Raw genomic sequence first — 23,496 nt, 5'->3', positions numbered from 1 at the left:
TTTGGGAAAGAATTCATAATTGATCTGATATATATTTTGGGAAAGAATTCACAATTGATCGAAATATTTTGGGAAAGAATTCACAATTGATCGATATATTTTGGGAAAGAATTCACAATTGATCTGATATATATTTTGGGAAAGAATTCACAATTGATCTGATATATATTTTGGGAAAGAATTCACAATTGATCTGATATATATTTTGGGAAAGAATTCACAATTGATCTGATATATATTTTGGGAAAGAATTCACAATTGATCTGATATATATTTTGGGAAAGAATTCACAATTGATCTGATATATATTTTGGGAAAGAATTCACAATTGATCGATATATTTTGTAGAACAAATAGCAATTGATCATTGATCGATATATTTTGTAGAACAAATAGCAATTGATCATTGATCGATATATTTTGTAGAACAAATAGCAATTGATCATTGATCGATATATTTTGTAGAACAAATAGCAATTGATCATTGATCGATATATTTTGTAGAACAAATAGCAATTGATCATTGATCGATATATTTTATAGAACAAATAGCAATTAATCATTGATCGATATATTTTGAAAACAAGTCACAATTGATCTGATTGATATATATTTTGCAGAAAAATCTCATTTCATCGATATATTTGCGAAACAAGTCACTATTGATCCATAAATTTTGCGAAACAAGTTCCTATTGATCGATACATTTTGCGAAACCAGTCACTATTGATCGATATATTTGAGAAACAAGTCATAATTCATTAAAAACATTTATAAATAAAGCTATGTCGCGGTGATTATTAAAAAGATTTAAAGTTGTATCCCTTTTGTTAATATTCATATTAATGCTTCCGAATATAATATTTCAATAAACTTTAAAAATAAGATATACATGATGTCTCGTATTCTAGCGTAAAAATTAACGTTTTAAAATCCCTTATAGGCGACATTATAAAGTACCATCCACCAGCAGCATAGACGCGAGAAATTCATTGCACTTAAACAAGTTAAGCAAGGAAAACGGATTTAATAATAACAAGAAGTGATATCTAGTTTATTAGGGAGAAGGTGTAAGATGCCTAAGTATTCGCGCGCCATAGTCCCAGTCCCCCTTTCAAAATACAAGGGGGGACGTAAAAGAAGGCCGGGTTATTTCGCCTCTCCTCAGTCGGAAAATATGACTGTAATTTTTGTCATTCGCGTCGCGCTGACGTGCGTTTTCAAGAATCAATGAGATGCTGGTTGTAATTTAGAGGCGGGGATTAACTCCGGACCTACGTTAGGACTGGAGATAAAGCTAGAAATGTTGCGAATTTATACCTTCTCCCTAATAAACTAGATATCACTTCTTGATATCACATTGAAGAAATCCTCCGGGTGGGTAACTTCTTACGATGCAGGTGCATGCTGTCTGTAAGAAATATATCTATCACTCGGTTTCCCGCTATTTGATTTATAACGAAGGGACCTCTCGCGCGAGAAATTCACAACTTTATTTTCGCTACAACGAAGACTGAAGAAGCGAGCCTCGTGTCTGGTCCCCCTGGCCACAACTTCACACTGACTTATAAATAAGAGTAATCGAAGTACATGCCAAGAACGGTCGTTTGTAATTGTCCACCTACTTTTAGCTATGCCCATCGTAACGATGAAGATATTAGTTTGTACCGACCTGGCGATGGTGTCGTCTGGTGTAGTTAGATTATATTATGGTGCTTTTATTCTGGAGGTCATAGTCCCTTCCACATAGATGTCTCAAAAAGATTTATTTAGTTGGTGTAGATCTGAAAGCCCATATGGCCTATAGCAAGCAATTAATGTCTGTAGCGCCATCAGTCCTCGCAATACAGTATATTTTATGATTGCCCCATATTTCTACTAGTGGTTTATAAATCATTTGCTCAAGTTTAATTTTCTATAATATCTGGGATAGATTTAATTTTAGAAGTAGGAATGGAGAACGGTTAGTATTTACTTCAGTCCGACTCATAGCCCAGTATAGAGCCCCTCCCTCCAGCACGTAACGAAAATTTTAAATTATCTTATTGGCTCACTTAAACGCCGTTTTGATGACGTTGCGGACGGGGACGACGAAAAATACGTAATTCCTGTTTAACTCTGTCGCTATGACCCTCCTCTTCCTTCATATCCCCCTTCCCGGGGAAGGGGGTCCGGGACTTTGACGCGCGTCCACATTACTCTGTTCTCCATTCCTACTTCTAAAATTAAATCTATCCCTGATAACATATAAGGTGTTTTAAAAAACGCAACAGGTTTTAACTGCAGCTCTTTTGATAGTGTAGAATTATGAAATTTTGAAGCTTATGAATTGCAGAGTTAATGAAAGGTTGTGATGGAACTAAAGTGAGTGCATTGCCAGGACCATCTTGTTGGTTTCCCCCTGACCATTTGTAAGATATACATAGGGGTAATACATCAATTGTCATGTCTTTTTCGTTATTATGTCTATGGTTTTTCCGCGGTATAACGGTTGCCATGACCTCAGGGTCATAGTTTAAGAGTGTAAAAACTTGTGCTCGGGCTTGGAGTAATTGTGTTCAGCTTATTTGTACTTTTCATCAAGGTGTATTAACTACACGCATGCGCCAATGACCCTGTAAATACGAAATATGAAATCTTAACTCTACTGTGTAGTTTGGGGATAGATGACAAATTTCCTCAAGAGGTCGGTCACTTCTCTCTTCAATTCAGATACTGTTACCATGTTATGACTAACTTCTCGTTGAACTCATACATTACCTTTGAAGTTTCCAATTTATTTACCTAGAAACAATTTGTGATAAAATTGAGTTTTAATGTTTCTTTTAACAACTCGTCCGCTATAAGTCGTGACTCGCTAAGATTTTCCTAATTGAAAATGTGCGAGTTCGCTGTACGACTAATGTCATTTTAATAGTAATAACTCCTATAATTATAAAATTTTGCCAAAATCAAATGTTATATAATATGAGAAATTATTTCATAGAATAAGATAAAGATAAAATTTATATTTAACATTATACCATAGAGTGTGAAAACGTAGATCTGCATCTTGAATCATCAAAATTTTCTTGCACATGGTGTCCCAAGAATTCTAATTCACAGAAGAAAATGCCACCTATAATTCCTAGCATCTTTACCTATGTAGCTTGAAAATAATCAAAGATCTATCAACGCTTTACCAATGTTTTAAGTAATATTTTTAAGTTTAAATGAAAGAAACTGACCAAACCTCCAAATATCGAATAAAAAGATAAGTATCATAAGTTAGGGCAATCACAATGAGTTCATATAAGAAAATTGTTATTAAAAATTATCGGTTTTTTCATACATAGTCAAGACTACCTTTGTAATCATTTTATCAGGAATACATACAGCTATTGGGAATCATTATGCCCCAAATATATCCCACGCTAATTTCTGTGCGGGTTTTGTGGGCCGTACTTGAACGCTGATAATGTCGACGTCTTTCTAACTATGATTTCATTGGTTGGTACTTGGTAGCATCGTTAAGGGCAACAGGCAGAGAGACGGTTATTCGCGATTTAAAATTCATCATACAAAACGATAGTTTAGCTCTACTAACAAAATCCGCCTAGATACTTTGATACAATGTCTACACAATGCTTCCTATTAGCTGTATGTATTACTTATATTATTCATAGCGATGTTAAATGTTGAATCTCGAAGAATATGCAAAGCATGCAAGGACCGTTTCTCACGCCTTAAAAATATCTAGCAAAACAGGAACACAAAAGGTATATCACGTAGGCATGGTAATTCGTTTGATGTAAGACAACTTTTACCCAAAACGAGCGTGGGAGGTTTTTTTGGTGAGCGACTTTCGGCATGGTCGCTTTACCGTAGCGACGCCGTTTGCTTTTTAAGGCATATCCGACGGATTTTTACTTTAAAAGGGAGTTGTGCAATTTTATCTGCGGGACTTTTTAAAAATCCATAGACCACGACCGCTGCTAGCTGTACCGCTAGTGGTGGTGGTGGTGGTGAGATGTGGTTTTTAAGGTTCTCACGTGCGGGGATAGAGCTAGGGGACGCCCTACATGATTTTCAAAAGCTCACTGCCAGGAATTACACGTAATATAGCTTCTTCTGCATATAGTTCGGGGTTATATGTTGGGAACCTATCAACTTCCGCCGCTCTCTCTCTTAACTTAATACCGTCCGTGTCTACATCTCCCATCTCCTATACCCTACTTCCGTTTTCTCAATTCCGAAAGAAAAAATCCCTGACAGTGGGAACGTTTTGAGTTTTGAGTCGTTATCCGTATTTTTGACGTTGGAATTAGAGCCTGTCATTCTTGAGTTATATTTTTCGTAGTAATATTCTTCGGTTTTGTCGAAGTTACGAACCCGAATTATTTGGTTCTCTGGTCTTATATGGGTTATGACTGATATCATGAATTAATACATATATACCCATGAATATATATATAGCAAAGTACGGTTTTGTACATTGCATACCCTCCTCGACTTTGTAGCGCCTTGTCTATATCTTCATCGTCGCTACGTCTATAACCTTCTCATTGGTAAACGCTGGATAAGGGCCAAGCTCGATATTTTGCGAGGTGAGGCTACAAGGGTCCTTATTCGTGGATATGAATTAATTCATGGTTATATGTAGGATGTAAGGTGGGCTGTATCTGATAAGTGAATATCTCTGTTCATCTAGAGAATATTTTATGGATTCAATCGATAGACGAGAATTGTGTGATGAAGATGTAGTGTTGGTGGTGTTAAGGGCGAGAGTTGTGTGATGAAGATGTAGTATGTGATGTTAATGGGCAGAATTGTGTGATGAAGGTGTAGTGTTTGTGGTGTTAAAGGCGAGAGTTTTGTGATGAAGATGTAGTATCTGATGTTAAAGGGGAGAATTTTGTGATGAAGATGTAGTGTGTGTAGTTAAGGCGAGAATTGCATGATGAAGATGTTGTCTGTGATGTTATAGGGGAGAATTGTGTGATGAAGATGTAGTATCTGATGTTAAAGGGGAGAATTGCGTGATGAAGATGTTGTCTGTGATGTTATAGGGGAAAATTGTGTGATGAAGATGTAGTATCTGATGTTAAAGGGGAGAATTGTGTGATGAAGATGTAGTGTGTGTAGTTAAGGCGAGAATTGCGTGATGAAGATGTTGTCTGTGATGTTAAAGGGGAGAATTGTTTGATGAAGATGTAGTGTGTGTAGTTAAGGCGAGAATTGCGTGATGAAGATGTAGTGTGTGTAGTTAAGGCGAGAATTGCGTGATGAAGATGTAGTGTGTGTAGTTAAGGCGAGAATTGCGTGATGAAGATGTAGTGTGTGTAGTTAAGGCGAGAATTGCGTGATGAAGATGTAGTCTGTGATGTTATAGGGGAGAATTGTGTGATGAAGATGTAGTAGGCGATATGTTAAACCTTGGGAAGCACTGTGTTTTCTTCGATATTCAACCCTTCTGGTAGGTCATGAATGCGTGGTTTACTTGAATATTTTACCTTGGGCGTACATACAGGACTAAGCGCATACCTAAAGACAAAAAGCATTTCCGTTATATGATATTAGTTTCGGTTGGTCCAACAATGCGTGCTTAAAGAGGCGAATTAATTTTAAAACAGGAGCTTTAAAAGATTATTGGTTCCTGAAATAATTTCTCGGCTGGCTGCCCATAATGGCTTTAGACATCATGCACGAGAAGGTCAATCCAACAGTAAATATTGAAGACCATTCATTCCGGCGCTGCAAATTCTTCTTTTTTTACACAACGTTGAAATGTACCGGATTTCTGAACTGTACTTTAGAACAAGAGAGCCTGGTGGGAAATGGGCGTCGAAATTAAACTAAAATGTGCTAAGAACTATGGGGAAACGGTGGTATTTTTGCGAGATTATCGAGGCATAGCGGCTGTACCTGCCGCTTTACTCGCTCAAGAACGGATGTGGTGGTAGTGCCAAGGAAGGGGGATGACCAAACAGGGCGCGTTCCTTTTGTGGAGCGGTTCGTCGGAGATTTTTTGCTCAGGGACCCGGAACGACTTTATAGCGAGTCGCGCCTTTTGGCCCCCAACTTCACAGAACCGCCACCGCAATTTAGACTGTTATAAACGAATATATCCTATGGACGATTGACATGAAATAAGTAATTTTTCAAATCCCAAAATAGATAGGAGTCGCATCGCATGGTCGATGATCTGTTCCATTCATGTCCGGTTTTTTAAACCGTTGCACACTTACATACAGTTTTTATATTTTTAATACATTTTGCTAGATTACTACCTCCTTAATGAGTAGATGAACGTTGGCACTTTAGTATCTATTTCTGAACTAATTGGCGGGGTCCATGAGGTCATAATTGTATTGAGGTTTAAAGGTCAAAATTTTAAAAGTGCAGGAATATTCTTGAAGTATATCTTCAAGTTATAGTAATACATGGTCATAGAATTTGCGGAATTACCTTCAAGATAAAGTAATACATGGTCATAAAATTTGAAGTTGCCGGAATTATCTTCAAGATAAAGTAATGCATGGTCATAGAATTTGAAGTTGCCAGAATTGCCTTCGAGATAAAAGTTATACATGGTCATAGAATTTGAAGTTGCCAGAATTGCCTTCGAGATAAAGTAATACATGGTCATAGAATTTGAAGTTGCCAGAATTGCCTTCAAGATAAACTAATACATGGTCATATAATTTGAAGTTGCCGGAATTAGCTTCAAGGTAAAGTAAAACTGGTCATAGAATTTGAGGTTGCCAAAATTACCTTCAAGATAAACTAATACATGGTCATACAATTTGAAGTTGCCAGAATTACCTTCAAAATAAAGTAATACATGGTCATAGAATTTGAAGTTACCAGAATTACCTTCAAGATAAGGTAAAATCTGGAGAATTTGAAGATTCAAGATGCATGAATTACCTTTGAGATAAAGTATGATTTCTTGTTGGGTAATTTGAAGGTGGAGTAATTTACTTCAAGGTGATATACCTGGTCCGAGAATTTAAGGAAGATAAGTGTCGTTGTATATACTTGTGTTGTTAATCGGATAAAAACCTTGCTCCCCAAGAAACTTGCAGTTATGAAGAGTAAATTAAATTTAAAAAGAAAAAATTCTCATTGGAAAATTTCTGACTGGCCAAAAGGATTCCGCATGTCGTATGTTATCTTATTTCGTATTTAAACACTTTATAAAATAGTTCAGAAAGTATTAGTATTTTTTTAGCCCCCTTTAGCTGAGGAAGAATATAAAGATTCTATATCTTGGTTCTTTTTGGGGGTATAGCGGGCAACAGCTGCGTAGCTAAGTTGGTTGGGTCCCGGGTTTTTTTCTTTATATTATTTTTGATCTTACCGACAAGGCGCTTTCTTCAAAGAAAACTTAAGAGTGCCGAAAGAAGACAAAATGACGGAGTCTTCGGCCTTTCAATGTTAAAAGTCTCACTGCGTTCATGCCTTTAAGCTCAGAGAAGCCTAAAATGTTACGCAAGTTTGTTGTGAGCTTCGACGTGCGTAAAGCCCTTGAAGAATTTTTGAACAAATCTATTTCTGGAACAATTTAGAGACAGTTGCTTTGATTGGTTACAGATGTAGTCCGGAATTTTACCTGGACTCTAAATTTACAGGTATAACAATTCCAACATCAATAAATATTTTAGTGGTAATCTTAAACATATTGTAATTTGTTATCAGTAGCCTTTGCCATATTTCAGGGTTCATACAAACCTGGAAAACCGGGAAAACCTGGAAAAATCAGGGAAATAAGTAGTTGACAAAAACCTCAGGGAAAATTCAGGGAAATAAATAGTTGACAAAAACCCCAGGGAAAGTTCAGGGAAATAAATAGTTGACAAAAAGCCCAGGGAAAATTCAGGGAAATAAATAGTTGACAAAAACCTCAGGGAAATAAATAGTTGACAAAAACCCCAGGGAAAATTCAGGGAAATAAATAGTTGACAAAAACCTCACGGAAAATTCAGGGAAATTTGAAATCTTTAGTAGAATTCAGGGAAATTTGCGTCTAACCGGGACCGAGTAATTAAGCAAAATGTTCCTGAATATTCCCTCCATAAGATTAACATTACACTATACTTTGGAGGCTCATAACTCTGCTTATATTAGAGATACGGGGATGTCCTTTGAGTATGTTATAGTCATATTTGCCCCCCTCCTTCAATAACATTTGCACCATAGGATACTCCATATACGGGGGAAAAACCTGTAAAATTCAGGGAAGTATATGGGGAAAAACCTGGAAATCTCAGGAAAATTTGTTTTCCAAAAGTTGTATGAACCCTGCAGAAGCCTTGGCCATATTTGAATTTACTCGACGCATGCAGTTTTTCTGTTCATCGTTGTTAATTTATTTCCACTTTGTCTCGAGGCTTAGCTTCTAATATCTAATAAAACCATGACACTGAGAAAGAAAATTTGTTGGGGCTTGTCCCAAACTCGTTACCTCAAGAAATACGCCTTGTATTAAAATAAGTGATGTCATAGCGACGCGTGGTCGCTCGAAATACGTGGCATGGCAATAACAACATACCAAATACGAGGATGATGGTGAATCATTATCATAAACTAGAATAAAGAAAGCGCGATTGAGGGGAGGTCGGACAGTCGTTGTTCAACAAAGATTCAAGGTCTTCCATGAGCTTCTTTGTTTGGAATCTCTATCTCGTTATAGAACCAAAGACATCGCAGCGTTTGGGCGTATCATGCCTCAAAACAACACAAATAAACCTCTTAAAATGGAGTTTATGCATCTATAAAAGGATCAAACACTCGCCGGTTTCAGGTGTTATGATGTATTTATATGGTAGTTGCGTCACAAAGTTAAAAAAACTGTTTGAAGGTCGTTTTAAACTATGTCTCTGCGCACGTGCAAAACTCTATCAACGTAGGTACCTTTGTTAGCCTAGGTTGTATTATACTTTGGTTAAAGTTTCCAATGTTTAAACCTTACCAAGTATTTTTGTAGTATTTTGGTCTTGGTCACTGTATAACCAGGGTTGCCACAGTACAGTACCTGGAAATTCTGGAAAAGTCAGGGAATTTGAAAAAGGGTGTAAAAAGTCAGGGAATTTGAAAAAGGGTGTAAAAAAGTCAGGGAATTTGAAAATGGGTGTAAAAAGTCAGGGAATTTGATTTGGAAAAGGGTGTAAAAAGTCAGGGAATTTGAAAGAGGGTGTAAAAAGTCAGGGAATTTGATTTGGAAAAGGGTGTAAAAAGTCAGGGAATTTGATTTGGAAAAGGGTGTAAAAAGTCAGGGAATTTGAAAAAGGGTGTAAAAAGTCAGGGAATTTGAAAATGGGTGTAAAAAGTCAGGGAATTTGATTTGGAAAAGGGTGTAAAAAGTCAGGGAATTTGAAAGAGGGTGTAAAAAGTCAGGGAATTTGATTTGGAAAAGGGTGTAAAAAGTCAGGGAATTTGAAAAAGGGTGTAAAAAGTTAGGGAATTTGAAAAAGGGTGTTAAAAGTCAGGGAATTTGAAAATTGTTGTTAAAATCAGGGAATTTCCGTTGCATATCGACTTGAGAAAATGTGTAGTCATGGCCAACTTAATTAAAAGCTGATTAAATTAGCATAATTGTAAGTACAAAGCTGATGATCAATAAGGAATTTTTGTAGGCTGCACTCTTACTTTTCTGTTAGTGTAAGTTTGAAAATTGGTCAGGGAAATTGGCATCAGATGATCAGTGAAAACCTGGTAAAGTCAGGGAATTTTGGAATGAAAAATCTGTGCCAACCCAAATAACGTTACTTGCGTCTAGAATATACTGAGTTTAAAACATACTAATTTAAATACAAGTGTCCCACTCTTTTCTTGACGGTTGTGTTTTTATTCTAAGCAATTAGTATCTATTCTGGTTCATACGTGATATACACGAAGATTTTCTCTTAGTACAGAGCGAGGTGTATGAGTAATAAACCCCAGAGAGAGAGAGAGAGAGCGGCGTCCTATTTTGAATAAAAATCGAGAGTGAAACTAGAGAGAGAATCCAATCCATATCCCCTACCCCCCCCCCCTCCTTCTCTTCCTAACGCCCACTTTATGACGTTGCATCCGTGTATTCATACCCTACAAGCACTTTCCAAAATCAGGCAGGCGTGACTCATCTTTTTTTGGTTAAAAAAAAGATCGCGCCATATAAATAGGGCAGGCGGATTTCAGAATCTTGTCTGTATTTGCCGCATTTGGAGATACATCATAGAAGCAAAGATGTTAGCTAAACGGATGTTAATTGCTTATTTAAGCAGCAAGTAAAGGTTTGTTTTCCTAATGCGATGTATTTCGTATTAAGGAATTAGCATTTACCGCTAGATTTAAGAAGAAGAAAAAACACTGACATGTTTATGAAGTAAATCAACCAACAAGGTCAACGCTACCTAATACACAGTAAATCATGACCATATACTGTTCCGAATAAGACAATGACGGTAAAGATTTAACCTATTTTTTTCTATCATGGGCAATGCCAATACTTTTGTCTCACGGCAGACCAATGCCAATATATACTTTTGTCCCACGGCAGACCAATGCCAATTTGTTTGTCCCACGACAGACCAATGCCAATATATACTTTTGTCCCACGACAGACCAATGCCAATTTGTTTGTCCCACGACAGACCAATGCCAATTTGTTTGTCCCACGACAGACCAATGCCAATACTTTTGTCCCACGCCAGACCAATGCCAAAACTTTTGTCCCACGCCAGACCAATGCCAATACGGTTGCCCCACGGTTTACCAATGCCAATATGGTTGCCCCACGGTTTACCAATGCCAATAGTATTGCCCCACGGTTTACCAATGCCAATACTATTGCCCCACGTTTGACCAATGCCAATACTATTGCCCCACGGTTTACCAATGCCAATACGGTTGCCCCACGGTTTACCAATGCCAATATGGTTGCCCCACGGTTTACCAATGCCAATACGGTTGCCCCACGGTTTACCAATGCCAATACTATTGCCCCACGTTTGACCAATGCCAATACTATTGCCCCACGTTTGACCAATGCCAATACTATTGCCCCACGGTTTACCAATGCCAATACGTTTGGCCCACGGCAGACCAATGCCAATAATTTTGCCTAATGGCAGACAATATTTATGTTAGGTTCGAGGGGCTAATTAACCTATAAATCAATATAAATCGATTATGCATTAGTGCGGTCAAGATTAGAGCTTTTAAAGGTCAACGAAAAACCATTAGTGCACTGTGCACTTTCAAAGGTCCATGCCAATTACACTGATATACAAATTTTGCGACTATGACCACAAAAATATTTTTGAAATAAGCAATATAGTTGGCTTGAAACAAATTTTAAAACTGACGCAATATAGTTACCTTTAAGTATGATGTGTTGATTACACTATCCGGTCGCAACTACCGCTATTTTTAAGTCAGAAAACCATATCTCAAAAATCCGATTCTTTTTAATATATTAAAGAATAAAGAGTCATTGTCAGTTTTATACCAAGTCTCATGACTTGCAGCAGAGAGGTGTGCAACGAAGTGAAACGGTGCAGGGTTTCGATCCACGACTGATATGAATACTTGAATGGTTTTGAGACGACCTTCCTCTTTGTCCATAACCCAACTCTCTGGTCAAGGTTTAATTTAATTTAAACTCATTTTTAATACCGTTGTATAGAAAAGTCTACGAGTACGAGCTTCGTTGGCGCATGGGTAAAGGGTTTTGATGATAATTCTTCGTGGGAGAGGCGCTTCCACAAGTCTGTTGTTAAGCTATTTTTACTTTTCTAGAGGCCATGGTGAGATGAGTTACAAGGAATATTGAGATTCTGTTAAATGCGAAATCATGAATATTGAATGCTTAGTGATGAAATTATTTGCATTTGCCTCGTGGAGTGTCTTTCATCGATTGTTAAAATACAGTTTATCATTTAAATATAATGCGAAGGTTACCGAGATGACACCTTTAGTTTTTCATAAATTACTCTAACTACACCTAAGGCAATCATACCTGCTATGTAATTAACATAGGGATGGCCTTTGTCTTTCTTTTCAGCGCCTTCGCTGAGTTCGCTCTGTTTAATTTTCGGTGTCAGGATACTCAGAGGACGATGTATCTGTTAAATATTTTTGGTAAAATTTTTAAGTATTAAAGTTAGACCACAATTGTACTAACAAAAGCTTTGAAAATATACTGTTTATCTAATATTTCAGTATACTGTAAAAGTAAAATGAAAATTTGGTAATAAATTTTAGTTAGAATCATAACAAACTGACGGCATCGCCTCAGGTCTTCGTTAAGTATTTTCAACTGCTCAATAACAATAAAACTGCCAAGATCTTAGGAGATTCTAGCATGCGCGTACCCTTTGTGAGGACAATCAATACTTTTGCGAAACCAATTATACTCAAAAAGTAGCCAGTTCCCAAGAAAAGTCAAAAAGGCGGTGTCATAAAAAAGGTCGTGAAAGGCATTTGGAAACTAGAAGGGACACCGCTTCTGCAGGGAACATCTATGCTCAAGCTCAACCCTAAAAAGAGCACTTAGCATTCAAATATAAGTTTATTTCGATTAATATGGGAAATCATTCCTTAAAGGGTCTGTAAAGCAATCGGCGGACGGTTGGAATTTTTTTTTAAGTCGTTATTGTCGTCACAATCCCCCCTGGGCAAGAAAAACAAAAGTCTTTCCTTCTAGCAAACGCAGTGGGGGTCTCGAACTCGACTTTTTCAAATAATAAAATTCAACGGCCCGCTGACAACTTTACAGTCCCTTTAACTCAGAAATAGGTATCAGAAATACCACTCCATTCCTCTCTCCTTCAAGGTTTGCTTAGGCGAAGTAGCGGACTGCTATCTCAGTGGCCTTAGTGATCAAATCGCAACGTAGATTAATAGAGTCTCGAGTAAGATTTTATATTTATATGAAAGAAAAAAATATTGCATGACTCACTTTTGTGGGCTGGAAAATATATCTCGTCTACCATCTCATCTTCCTTTTCCATGATAATCCGGTGATTGATCTCCGTACTTGCGAAATTTCGTGTAACGCGTTTGATTCTTTTGTTATACTAGTACCCTCCCCTCCCCCCATCTAGCATACTCCACCCCTATTATAAAATTGGACGCAACAAATTTTGGGTGAGAGGCGCTATAAAAATTTTCCCTGGGCCCCTATTCATGATAATGGTTTAGTATATAAAGACTGACTGACTGACCTTAAGGACTAACGGTTTCAATTATGGTTCACTTCAACTGCCTCGAGGTCCGTTATGTCAAACTCACTTTAGTTAATCAGACCATTGTTGTAAGGCTCACGATGACAGCCCACAAATGTCTCGTTTTACTGTTATCTGTTATTATGTCTAGGTCAGTTCTATTATATGTACAACATTTAGTAGTGTTTTGCAAACTGTTCGTTACATCATTTATAGAAATAAGCTTGATGAAAATTTATTAATTAATTAAGTAAGGGTGTGTTAAGTTCTCTTAAGTGAGCTCAACGACAATTGAATTTAATAGCATATAAATTGAAAGTTAAATGCACCATATTTCGAAGGTTCAAAAATGTAGCGTTATAAGAACGACATAATGTCAGTCTCCGGATACCGTTATGACGTCATAATACCTATTTTATTTTGAATTAAACTATCACACGTTGTTGATGGTCGAAATTAAACTCTACTATCCCTTTTAATATATAACTTCCACTTAATTACAACAAAATTCCATATGCATTTATAAATAAATATACTTGTACTAGCTGTACCATAACTTTATAAGATGTTTCATAAGAAAGACACTATCCTATCTATACTTCGTAATGCTAGAGACTTACAGCTCGAGCTAGTTCGAGAACGGCGCGAGAATTGACTACACTCGGTTTTGCAGTCCATCTTCATATTTAGTTTGTACTAAGCCCCATAAAATTGAGACTTCCTATACTTCGTAATGCTAGATACTTACTGAGAGCTAGTTCGAGAAGGTTTAACAGTCCATCTTCCTATTTAGTCTGTGCTAAGTCTTTTACAGCGCCTCACCAGGCGTCGCTTTACCTCGAATCTATGACGTTTCATCTACGTCACTTCATGACAAGCTCCAGTTTGTAACCAGTGACAAACTTATGAAACATATCTTATGAACTTTAAGTGGTTCATACTGAATCTCTTTTTATTCAAAACTTTAGTAAACAACATCGATATAGAAAATATCGTACGTAAACGACGCCCGATTTATCAACCTGTAAAATACGTTATCAATCCCATTGTCTTTTGCTTGATTACGAAATACTTTCTTAAAACTTTCTTCCTTTTTTGTTTCAAGTGTTTTAAACCACTGAAAGCTAAGGAGGTTGTGAGGGTTTATTACAGAAAAAAAAAATCCCCGAAGTTTGGGAAAGGTTTTTTAGATATAATTGACAATGGAAATGCGTGACAAACATGATGCCTCCACAATGGAGGTAGGTTATTCAACATCTGAAAAATAATGGGGAACCGGGATTATAAGATTGTATTGACTTGATGCGGGTTTTAAGTGTTTTTACTATCTTTCTATTGTGTTCCATTAATAATATCTTATCGATACCATACCTGTCCAATTATAAGCCCTATTTTATGCATGATTTTGTGGGGGACAAAGAGTCAAAGACACTTAAAATACTTCTCCTCGAATCTGCTCCAGGAAGCTCTTGAAGAGTAAAACTCAACAGTAGTCTGTTTTAACGCCAGGTTTAATTTAAGGGAATAGAATAGGATATCGAAAGATGATAAAGCAGGTGTTTCACTCTTGCAATAAATATGCGATCAAGTGGGCCCACTTATATGAGGAAATGAAGTCGTTTTGATAAGACAGATTGGGAAATGCATGCACAATATTGGTTTTGATTAAATTGCAATTCTTACGTAGTGTTTTGGATGCAGTTTAAAAATTGTATTAATTAAGGTGAAATTAATATGAGAGTTTAATGACATTTTCTAAGGTTTTCTCATGCCATGTCCAAAGAAAGATATTTTAGAAGCACGCTTTTTTAATACACGGTGATTCTGATAAGTCTACCATAAATTAAAAGGTGTGTTCTTATAGGGTCAAACTATGCGTAATGTATGAAAGAACATACATGGGGTCTACAACATTTAGTTACGGAGATAGTTACATTGATTAGTCCCTAAAACATGGAAATATTCACACATGTGAAGTTAAGACATATCAGCCTTCAATTGCCTTCATTTCAAGAACGTTATTGAAAACCTTTACCAAGCAGAATGCTCTACTAAACTGGTTGAAGCGTGCGTACGCTTTTAAAGTGAAGCTAATTACTCCACATGTGTGGTCATATAATTTTCTTTGCAGAGACAAATTTATAGGGGGAGTATGGTCTTAACTCCAATTGTAATTAGAATTTTTATATGTAATGAGCAGTATAAAATTGAGATTGGATACATTTTATGCTTGGGTTGGCTCCGCTCATTCTCTGTTATCTATATCTATATAAATCAAAGTCCTGACTGACTGACTGACTGACTGACTGACTGACAGACTGACTGATAATCAACGCCCAGCCCAAACCGCTTGCCCTAGAAGGCTGAAAATTTGCAGGAACGTTACTCATAAGTAGTAGGCGCGTACTAAGAAAGATTTTTCCAATCCGCCGCCATCTTAAAAAATGGCGCCCAGAAATGTAAAAAATATTCTCTATGCAATTAAGTACGCGCGTTTCCACCGATTTCACAAATATTTAGTACACTGGTTTGCTTTAACCTTAAGACGGGCTGAATGGTCTTTCGGGTTCGATTTTTCGCCATCTTTTAAAATGGCGCCCAGAAATGTAAGAAAACATTCTCTATGCAATAAAGTCCGCGCGTTTCAACCGATTTCACAAATATTTAGTACAATGGTTTCCTTTAACCTATAGACGGGCTGAATTGTATTTTGGGTTCGATTTGTTGCCATCTTTTTAAATGGCGGCCAAAAACTTAAAAACCCTTCTTTATGGAATAATGTCCGCGTGAAAAGTAATAAAAAATATCCCGACGGGCTGACGGACTGTGCCGAGTGCCTTCGCTCCTAGGGTGCTACAAAAATATTAGTCATCAGTAAAATCTACACCTTCTTTATATCATTTTAGAAGGAAGTTCTTATTACACGCGAGCGACGCCGCGGGTAACGGCTAGTGTAATATGTATATAACATTTTTGAATATTTCTATACTTGGGCTACGTCATTGATGATGTTCCAAGTAAAGATATAACATGGTTTCAAATACCTAGGTGGGGCACAAACATTTCTTACACTGAATTAAAATCAATGGTAATTGCTTGCCCCGCCACCTATGGGATGAAAAATGTACAAATTCTATAAACACCCAGGGAAACTTAGCCCAGATAGCTAAGAATTAATGGTAAATACCAAACTTTTGCGTGATTAAGTTTGTAACTTTTAGAAACAATTCAGTGAATAAATATAACCGATGTGTCTGGGCGTTCCACTCTCATTAGACTTACAGACGACCTAAATAATAAAGTCTGCTTATCATATCATTTGGATCCTTGGAATGTAAAACTTTGAAAATGGAACTTAGTTAATAAAACTCTGTATTGTCAAATCTAATCTAAACTATGTGTGGGTTTCATTTGCATTCCAATGACACATCGATTTCTCAGAAATAAGTCGTTCCTATCTATTAATGAGTAATAAATTAAGAAAAAAACGTTAAACAGTTACCAAGGCTTGCTCCTCCCCCTTTCTCCATGCATCATATTTGTTATTGTAAGTCCTTATCAAAATTGTGTTTTTTATGTTGACATTTTGACATGCCAATCTGAACCTTTTCGGTAGATTTAATTGAACTCTATGACTCACAATTCTCTTTAAATTGACCAAGGATAATTACAAGTCCGTTAAATATATAACGGTATCCAATGCGTAGCATTCCCATCGGCCCAATATGAGATTTAGTCTTCTAACGGTTATATCTCAAAATAGCTAATAAGTACCCTGGCCCTTTACATTATACCATGGTACGGGCTTTAGTTACGGTTTGATAGTTCTCATGGGTGGTCCCTGTACGGCCGCTGCTCTTAAAAGATAAGGCATAAATGTAAAAACCCTGCCTTTGTACGCCTATTACATCAATCTACAGCAGTAAGCATAGACAAAATGATTGCTTCCTACGTGAATCATCTTTGCAATTGAAGAAAAGTTGGGAAATTAAAATAAACCTGTCCGAGTCGAGACGCAATTAAGGGGTTTTTCTTAAATAATTAAATAAATGTAATTGATATTAATTATTTTAATCGTCATAAATTTACCTTAATTCTAGTTAAATCGTTTTAAGAAAATTTATTCCTAAAATCATTTTAAACATAGCTATTGTTGACGTTTGAATTCAAGCGTATGCCTCTTTAACAATTTTTGGAAAATTAGGGTATAGAAGGCTATTGATTCACAGTAAGTGATGAGCAAACCCGCAATTGCTCCGATTTGCCACCAACTGCGAACGCGGTGACAGACAGACATACACTCAGACATGTCCAGTGTAATACCTCTACGTGACGTCATCGTCACTAGGTGAGGTAAAAAGATTATTTTGCGTTTTGTTTTTTCGTCCTGGAAAACCATCGCTTATATTGAAACTTGAAAGTTACTTAGTTTGAACTGCATAATTCCGCCACATTCAAAACTGAAGCAGTATTGACTATGGGACGATATTTTACAATAGGATGTGTTAACTATTCAATTTACGGGAAAAGTGCAGAAATTTCTTCATTTCATCCATCCCACCATTTGTATTCTTTTAATGACTATCCATGCGTTACGTTTGTAAGCTAGCCCGTGGGCAGACCAATTTCTTTTGGTGTATTTTCTTAAAGATTCCCTCAGACTTCCATGCAAAAGAAACAAAACCGGAAGACGGGGGCGCCGGCATTTCCTGTCCAACTGTACCAGCTGCTTCAGCTATTTTCTCTCGTGAACCGAAAATAAGGAACTAACTACGGTAAAGCTAGGCCTAGGAGGGGAAAAATTCCTTAGCGTTTTTGTCGAAGGAACTGACAGATCACAGTTTGTTTTTGAAACAAAAAGTTCTTTTTTTCGCGCTGAAGCTTCCCCTTGATCCAGATGAAAACTTTATAGGACTTCAACCTTCTTCGGACGAAGGGAAGATGTAATGTTGGAAAACAAATGACTGCTGCCTTTCAATCATAAGCCCAACAGCAAGGTTTTTTGAAGACTCGCAGACTTGGGTCTTAAAAGTATTTCGTTAACCCAAATGGTGATCGAGGCACTCTCAAAGTCAGATGGTCTTTTTAAGGACTTGACGAAATGCCAAAGCTTATGTTGATGTTGATGAAGTATTTTGGGCTGAAAATATATTTCAGAGTGAGTTTATTGAGGATGGCAATCGAAGTTGAAGTTATCCATTCCAATAGTCTTGGTCTATATTGGAGTAACTCCACCGCTATATTGTGGTCGATCAATTTTGGCGGCAAAACCGTGCGCCATTTTTGGAGGTGCAATGCTACCAGACCAGACTAGACCCTCGTCCTCGTGCCAGACACCTTACTCTATAATTTTTTTGGACTGCTATTCATTCCGTTTTAAAACAAAGAACATCGTAAACAATATTATTTTTGTTTGTGTCGAACTTTAATTGGCTTAATTTCAACAACTAATTAACTAAATTGGCAACCTTAATATCGAAACGTGGAAGAAAATAATAAAAACTAAAAGAATACGTCATAGATGCTGCAAATTTTAAAATTGTGCCTTCTAATGCTCTCAATTATGAAGCAGACGATAATCAGTTACCATGGCCCACTCGTTCACGGGAAGACACCGCGGGATTGTTGAGACATAAGCGGCGACCAAATGGACTAGCACTATAGACCAATTCGAATATTACATGCAGAGAAACAAACTTCCAGGGGCAAGCCGCCATTCTGAATAATTTCTCTCCCGCCAGGAGACATCGCTAGAGGGCAGCCCAAGCTCACTGCGTGTTAGAGGCTAGCAAACCCGGTCATGCCTCTAGCGATGTCTCCTGGCGTGAGGGAAATTATTCAGAATGGCGGCTTGCCCCTGGAAGTTTTTTTCTCTGCATGTAATATTCGAATTGGTCTATTATCTGTCTTGCATAAAGCAATCATTTATTTACATTACAAATCCATTACATACATGACCAAGATCGTATTTAATTTGTTGGATTCAAATTTTCGATGAATAATACTCCACAAATACATCATACCCAAACTACTCACTGCCCCTTGAAGCTATCAAAAATATCTGGGCGACGGAAGTTCGAAACAGCCGTGCCGTTATACTATTAAAAGATGGCTTGCCTGCCCCATATGTATGCTTTTCCCTCTATATCTCCGAGACTCGAAGCACTTGCATTTTTTAGCGTCGACGGATAAGTTTGGTATATAGTCTTTCTTTATCCGGTGATGACGAAGTTATTCGATCTTTTGACCGGCCGGATGCGCCCCGAGCACCCTAACGCACGGTGAAACCACGTGGCTCTAACCCATGAAAATAGTTTTTGGCGCGAAAAAAAGGTTAAGCCTAAACTAGATATTTTTTTTACTTCCTTTGGTTCGACTGGGATTCGAAGCAAGCGCATATTTTCCATAGTTTAGTAGTCACTCGCTCGCTCACTTACCAGGGATTAAAAAACTTATACTCCCTGTGTACGTACTTGTCGTTTCAAGTTTTTGGGGTGATTTGCGGGGGTGAGTTTTGAGACATGTTGCACGTGGTGCACTTCCGTTTGGATATTATACAGTATGCCAGGCAACGACACTGTAATATAATGTCCCGTCTCACGACAGACTCGTTCCCCTGTCCTGTCTCGCGCGGGTTATGTTTCAGACGAACCAGAGGAACTTAACCGGGGAAAGGGAGACCAGGGGAAACGAGTGGCACGCGCGACGTTTTTTTTTTTTTTTTTTTTTTGTTTTTGACGGGGTATAAATTGCGCCGAACAGCGTGCCCGCGGTTTGTCTTTAATACATCATTTCGGAGTTATAAAAACTTTCTTGGAAGGATATGTGCATGGAGGACTGTATTAATCTTGTCTAGCATTAATATATATATATATTTTTTACTTTATTAAATCATATGACCTTCCTGCTGTAACCTCTTATAATTATTATGAACGGATTAGTCCTTGTTCAATACAAGTTGGGAAACCATGATAATAAACCTCTCCGAGTCGAGACGCAATTAAGAGGGTTTTTATTAAGTAATTATATAAATAGAATTGATATTAATTATTTTAATCGGCATTAATTTACCCTAATTCTAGTTAAATCGTTTTAAGAAACTTTATTCTTAAAGTTATTTTAAATATAGCTATTGTTGACGTTTGAATTCAAGCGTATGCCTCTTTTACAATTTTTGGAAATTTAAGGTATAAAAGGCGATTGATTCACTGTAAATTATAAGAAAACTCGCAATTGCGTGATCCTTTGTTGGAAGCCCTGCCATTGGGGTGCTAGACGTTTCTCGTAACCCTAGCCGATCGCCGTGCACTTCTTAATTCTAACTATGGGAGTAAAACTCAAAAATTGCTTTCTGCGAACACGTTTGCTCCGATTTTCCAACTGCGAACGCGATTACAGACACGTCCAGTGTAATACCTCTCTGTGACGATGGTTTTCTGTACAGACCATTTCGGAAATTACATACTGAGAAACCGGCGAGGCCGTTATTGGGGTATTCTCCCTCGCGGCAAGAAGAGACGCCAGACGGAGCCCGAGTTCACTGTTGAGATGGCGCCTGTGCGTTGGTTTCTCTGTATGTAATTTCCGAAATAGTCTATAACCTTTAGAAAAACGATAGCGTAGTCGATATAAATCTGGAATATTTTTGGATATATTTTTTCCAAGAAAATGGGTAAGTTTGAGACGATAGGCAAGGAATACGCCTTATGGCAGCAGCTATTTGAGGGTAAAAAAAAAGGACAGGTGGCACGCTTCGGCCTGTAACATTAACCTCTGACCCCTGGCGCGAACATGGCAGACAAATACCGGAAACCGCCTTTTCTTAAAACGTACAATTGTTCGGGGTTTGACCCTTCGGCTATTCCATTACAACCACCCCTTTGAATGTCAGGGTTTACTTACTTCGGAGAGCAAAAAGCTTGGGTTGCCCCCTAGTGGGAGAAGGGGCGAGGCTGAGTGTACACCCAGAACGCGCGCAGGAAACCATCACTTGCCTCGAAGGTATAAAAACGTCTCGGCTGTTGCTGCTATATTCTACTACTCGCTTCTGTGAGGGGGTAAGGTGCAAGGGCAACACCCAAAAAAGGACACAGATGTTACCCCGAGATTTTACTGAAGAAAGTGCAGGAGCTCTGTTTAATAGATGGTACTTGCTTGGCATGCACTCTAGCCTCGGGCTATGGTAACGTCTTACGATTGTAAATCCTTTATTAACAGTTGGCTTTTGTAAAAAAATCTGTTAGGGACCCATCTGCCGTTCAGTGTCAAGGTCGTTTTCCTTCTAAGGGAGAGGGACGACAAAAGGACTACGAGCTTTCTGCTTATTTTGGAGAGATTTGATAAAAAGAGATGGACTTAGCCTACACGAGGAGTTCCTTACTAATTTAAATCTGGTACATTTAAGAAATAAATATTATGGAAGATTTTAAACTTCTCAAAAATGACTGTTTATATTCTGAAGTAGAAGCAATTATGCCCTAATTTCAGTAGGATATTTTGACGTTCCAACATGTGTTTTCAGAGCATTGTTGAGCCAAGAAAAAGGCTAGCAGTTCAGTTTAAATCATTACTAAACTTGGTTAACTCTCTCTCTCTCTATTGATCGAACAACTTAGGTATGGATGGGTTTTGTTCGAGGGGGTAGACACTTTGGATCTTTTTGTACACCTGAGTTCAAAAGAGTTCAGCTTTGACAGTGCATTGAGTTCAAACCCTTCGGAACTCAGAGTTCAGCTTTGACAGTACATTGAGTTCAAGACATATTGTACACCTGAGTTCTCAAGTGGCTACCCCCTCGGTTTTGTTTGCAGCAATTGGGAAATGAGTTTAGTGGTAATTAATTCATAAATAATTATTTAATAATTTTCTGGGTCTTAAAAGTGTCGTCAAATTCATGTAAAATAATAAAATTAGTGGGCAGACAAGTGTTGCCAGTCATTAGTGATAGCATTTCAACCGCTATTTACAACAGACTAAAGAGCTTGTAGTTCTGTTCTATTCAGTTCCAAACCTGCAAGAGAGGCTCTCACAAATTACTGGCAACATTGACGCTTAGTTAAAGATCTTTAGCCCCTTCAGTGAATACGATCTATTTGAAATCTATCACAAAATCTTTGGAAAGTGAGGACTCCCTCGGATTCTACTCTAGTTATTTTCTGGAAAGGAAAAGGGGATAGATATGTTTACTATACGAGACCTTAAAGCTTTTCTGCAAATTCTAGGATATAAAATTCGCCTTGGTGCTGAACAGCCTGAACTGGACAAAAGTGGGACTTTGTTCATGGTATCGTAAATAAAATTTGAAGATTTTTATATCTGAGAAACTTTGATTGTAACTGGATAGCAGTTTATATTCACGATAGGGAAAATGGGTAATGGCATATAGCAATTTTAGAAGAACAAATAGCTTCTATCAATAACATATTCAGGATATCGTAAGAATATCGAATCGGTGTAATGCTGGCAGCATGAAGTATATTTGGGAATTCACTGGCTCTCTCTACTAGTTATTTATTTTAATGTTCTAAAAAGGTCAATATTTTGACCTTGTAAACTTTCTATGGCGCTAGAAACGAAATAAAAGGTGTTAATTGAATATAGAATTTGTTTATCTGGTAAATATCATTCGTTTTAATATATTACGCTTTATCAACTACATTTCAGTTTTCAAAACAAAAGCATGTAAATGTAAATAAGTTTTATAAAAAATATTTAAAAGTTGCAAAATTCAATATTTTGTTAGATATTTGAAATTTATAATTGAAATAAGATTTTTTCCAGACACTATTATATAGGAAAAATATAAATTTCCATTATAACAATTTCAGAAGGTCTTAACTGATAATATTTCTAAGCAACAAAAGAACGGTTCAAATTCATCGATGCGTGTAAAATGCTAGATAAAAAAGAAAAAAAAAACTTCAAACCGTGTATTAGATAATGGGTATAAAACACCATATTTTCAATAGATTTTATTTTTTTTTTAAAAGAATCCATAGCTTTTTTTTGTAGATTGAGTTGATAAATAAGCAAACAAACTCTCTTTTCTTTTCATTAGCAGCCATCATGATGAGAAACATAAAAATAGTTCCCATCTTCAAAGATGAGCCATCTCTTACCTAACAAGAATAATTAGTCGTGGGGAAAATTTCAAGGTTAAAACGCTAATGACCTAATAATTGTTGAAGATGTACAAATGCAAGATGGACAAATGGTAGAAAAACTCTTACTACTATCTTCATAAGATATATTCCATAAGTTTTGTCATTGGTTACAAACTGGAGCTTGTCATGAAGTGACAACGTAG

General features: G+C 37.1%; 1 protein-coding gene across 2 annotated transcripts in view; it reads left to right on the top strand.

Annotated features, from left to right (window-relative positions):
- Positions 1-23,496, top strand: part of LOC149616729 (uncharacterized) — a 47,903-nt gene that overhangs the window by 18,124 nt on the left and 6,283 nt on the right. The window contains exon 3 of one of the 2 annotated variants that reach the window (XM_089857298.1): positions 621-891. The exons of the other annotated variant lie outside the window; for it this stretch is intronic. The gene's annotated coding sequence lies outside the window, so the exon portion shown is untranslated. Of the gene's footprint in view, positions 1-620; positions 892-23,496 lie in introns of those variants that run through there. 2 annotated transcript variants of the gene reach the window in all.

Source organism: Phalangium opilio, unplaced genomic scaffold, assembly GCF_054372755.1.
Source record: "Phalangium opilio isolate 3A_F unplaced genomic scaffold, DU_Popi_V2 ptg000217l_1, whole genome shotgun sequence".
NCBI classification, from domain to species: Eukaryota; Metazoa; Arthropoda; class Arachnida; order Opiliones; family Phalangiidae; genus Phalangium; species Phalangium opilio.
Note: the sequence above shows the minus strand (reverse complement) of the source record. Positions and strands in the feature narration are given on the sequence as shown.